Source organism: Salvelinus alpinus, chromosome 38 (genome assembly GCF_045679555.1).
Source record: "Salvelinus alpinus chromosome 38, SLU_Salpinus.1, whole genome shotgun sequence".
NCBI classification, from domain to species: Eukaryota; Metazoa; Chordata; class Actinopteri; order Salmoniformes; family Salmonidae; genus Salvelinus; species Salvelinus alpinus.
Window position 1 is genome coordinate 699166 of NC_092123.1, and position 3644 is coordinate 702809.

A 3644-nucleotide genomic window follows, 5' to 3' on the forward strand; every position below is an offset into this window, starting at 1 on the left:
GGGCTGTGGCTCCTCCAGGTGTGGGTCTGCGGTGGGGAGGAGGGGGGTGGTAGGCCTCATCTGGGTGGCTCTGAAGCTGGGCTGGGGTGGTCTGTGCTGCGCTGGCTGTGGTGGGCATTGAGGTTGGTGGTGCTGTGGTCTCTCTCTCTCTCTCTCTCCTTCTCTCTCTCTCTCTCTCTCTCTCTCTCTCTCTCTCTCTCTCTCTCTCTCTCTCTCTCTCTCTCTCTCTCTCTCTCTCTCTCTCTCTCTCTCTCTCTCTCTCCTTCTCTCTCTCTCTATCTCTCTGTCTCTCTCTCTGTCTCTCTCTCTCTCTCTCTCGGTCTCTGTCTCTCTCTCTCTCTCTCTCTCTCTCTCTCTCTCTCTCTCTCTCTCTCTCTCTCTCTCAATTCAATTCAATTCAATTCAATTCAATTCAATTCAATTCAATTCAATTCAATTCAAGGGGCTTTATTGGCATCTCTCTCTCTCTCTCTCTCTCTCTCTCTCTCTCTCTCTCTCTCTCTCTCCTTCTCTCTATCTCTCTCTCTCTCTCTCTCTCTCTCTCTCTCTCTCTCTCTCTCTCTCTCTCTCTGTCTCTGTCTCCTTCTCTCTCCTTCTCTCTCTCTCTCTCTCTCTCTCTCTCTCTCTCTCTCTCTCTCTCTCTCTCTCTCTCTCTCTCTCTCTCTCTCTCTCTCTCTCTCTCTCTCTCTCTCTCTCTCTCTCTCTCTCTCTCTCTCTCTCTGTCTGTCTGTCTGTCTGACTCCCTGGGGTCAGACAGACCCCCTGACCCCCTTCTCTATTCTGGGAGAAGCAAAACCATCCCAACCTGACCATGTAAATCAGGGCTGCATTCAGTGAGGTGAAATATTTAGAAGATTAAAGATAGAAATGCAATGAATAGAGCTAACACCACATGTTCTTTTTGGCAAATAATGATGTCTGTTCTACACAATTAATTTATATCTGAACATTCCAGAGGTGAAGTTATGGTTATGTTTGTGTAGAGGAGGTGGTTGGGTGAACTATGATCCTGTCATGAGTAACCAGCGTAACATTGTCCTGGTGTGGGACTGTCTAATGCTGTGTGAGGATCTTAAGTCTGTGTTCAGTGTTTCATGTCATAGTCTGTTGTCCCTCAGCACCTGTTTCAGATCCCAGCTGCAGCAGTACAGTTTCTGAGAAGTCTGACTGAGGGAGGTTTTTGTACGACTCTAAATCACTGTGTGTTCTCATCAGTGTACGAACCCATGCAGTAGTAATCTCCAACATCCTCAGCCTGGACTACACTGATGGTCAGAGTAAAATCTGGTTCCGCTCCACTGCTACTGAAATGACCAGGAGTTTCAGACTGACGTCGACTTATTTTATAGAAGAGGAGTTGAGGGGACTGTCCAGGTTTCTGCAGGTACCAGCTCAGGTCATCATCCACCCCCTTGCTGGCTATGCAGCTCAGATATACAGTCTCTCCCAGACTAACAGACTTGACAGTAGGAGACTGAGTCACAACTCCAGCAGACGATTCTGGAAATGAGAGGTGGAGAACAAGTCAACAGAATCCATATAAAATAACTGTAATCTCTCACCATGTACAAGCAGTATCAGAGAGGCTTCTCAAAACTTCTCTGCTTCTTAACAGATGCTCTCTGAAGACGGCAGTTCAGAAAGGTCAGAGAGCAGACTTTCTCACCCTGAGTCAGGAACCCCAGTGTGATCAGCAGTGGAATCAGTGATAACATCTTCATCATGTTCATCATCATCTGTGGCTCTGAGAAGACAACAGACTGGGCCCAACGATGATAATGTGTCAAGACAGATCTCAGTCATGATGTCTGAAACTCTCAGGGCTATAAACACTCCCAGAGCACTGAAGCCTGAGCTGTTAATGCAAATCACCTCCTCTATGGAAATACCCTCCCTCAGGACAGATGACGAAACTGTTACTGCAACACAATAATATTATTAAACATGGAAGGAAATAGCTGACCTAAATCTGTGGAAGGCCTGGAATTTACCATAGTATTTATTTACATGTAAGTGTTTTCATTCAGCCCTAGTGTATTTAGATTCTATATGGCTGCCTTCTTGTACTTAGTGAGTTTGTCAGAGATATTACACATCTCCAACATTTATATTTTATAGTCAGGGGGGAAATCAGCAAAAAGTTATAATCTAAAATATCAAACTAAATGAATTTGAAAGTTATGACATGTATGTGGTGTTTTTGACAGACAATCAGTGGTAGGGTTGAATGTGTGTTGTGTAGAGAGTTACTGGTGTGTGTAAAGAGCAGGAGGTTGTTGTACGGCTCTTCAATGAGTCTGTATCACTGTGGTGGACTTTCGGTGGCGGCACCAAACTCATCGTTGACTGTAAGTACAAGAGATTTATCCTTTTTATAATACAATCAATTGAACATTTATAAAGTCACAAAAGTAATTATTCAGAAAAGGTTGTAGTTGTGAATGTTTAATTTATCTGATTCTGATAGTTTGCGATGTTTCCACATACTCTAATGATCATTCAAGGACAAAAACTTCATATACCAAAAAATAATACTTTGATGTGTTCGATGTCTTTAAATACACAAAAACAGTACAGCAGCATTATTAAACATTTTATATTGTAAGCATGTAAGTTATATTTCTGTACTGTACTTTAATGCATCACTGAATGTAGTGTGTGGTCATGCTTCATCGATGATAGTGGAGGGAAGGAAAAGAGTGTGTAAAATATATGTATATATAACTTGCCATGTTCACAGACTATTTTATACAATACGAATATCATATTTGTTTCTTCATATTAAAGTTGCTGAACGTTCTTCAAGGTTCTTGTCCAGTTTAACCCTTACATGTCATCTCTCTTTCCCCCTCATCTCCTCTCTCCTAGTGGGTGTGGTACGTCCCTCCCTGACCGTCCTACTCCTCTCTGGTGAGGAGCAGGACCAGGGTAATGTGGCCCTAGTGTGCCTGGCCAACAGGGGCTTCCCGGGGGGCTGGAAGCTGGGTTGGAGGCTGGGGGCCGGGGGGGCCTTGCAGGGCAGCCAGAGCCTGGAGGTCCTGGAGAAGGACGGCCACTACAGCTGGAGCAGCAGCCTCACCCTCCCCACTGACCAGTGGAGGAAGGCTGGCTCAGTCACCTGTGAGGCCACCCTAAAGGACCAGACCCCCGTCACTCACACACTGGAGCCACACCACTGCTCCCAGTAGACACCCTGTACACAGAGAACACCTATCTGTCATTCTATCATTCTAAATATCTATCTAGAGCTTCAGCTCTGGTCATCAATCTGGGATTCTGCATCTTTAAATCTGTACCTGTGTTTTATTGATTTTGCTTTTAGATTGGAAATGTTAACCTAATAAAATACTTTGTATTAATGTCAAACAAGGTGTCCCTGATTTTTATTATGTAAAGAAATAGAAGTGAATATCTGTGGACTTGTGGTTGTTAAACAAAGACTAAACTGCTCTGTAACAAAATGAACATTAGAAGGTTGGACGGGGGTGAGGGAGGGAGGGTAGGGGGTAGACCCCCTTGGGACAGTGAATACCTGGGGACAGGAGCAGAACCACATCATCTGACCATTATAGACATGGGACGAGGTTATGGAATATAGTTGTTAGTTTTGATCGTCACTAAACTAGTTGGTGTATTTGAGATTC

General features: G+C 44.3%; 2 long non-coding RNA genes across 2 annotated transcripts; one reads left to right on the plus strand and one right to left on the minus strand.

Annotated features, from left to right (window-relative positions):
• Positions 1 to 583: 583 nt before the first annotated feature.
• Positions 584 to 1806, minus strand: LOC139566361 (uncharacterized). Its single transcript, XR_011673090.1, has 2 exons — positions 1667 to 1806; positions 584 to 1500 (listed from the first exon to the last, which is right to left on the minus strand). It is a non-coding gene; the product is annotated as an uncharacterized lncRNA (long non-coding RNA).
• Positions 1807 to 1931: 125 nt separating this feature from the next.
• LOC139566360 (uncharacterized) lies at positions 1932 to 3366 on the plus strand. The gene is made up of 2 exons (XR_011673089.1): positions 1932 to 2348; positions 2869 to 3366. It is a non-coding gene; the product is annotated as an uncharacterized lncRNA (long non-coding RNA).
• The last annotated feature ends 278 nt before the right edge of the window (positions 3367 to 3644 follow it).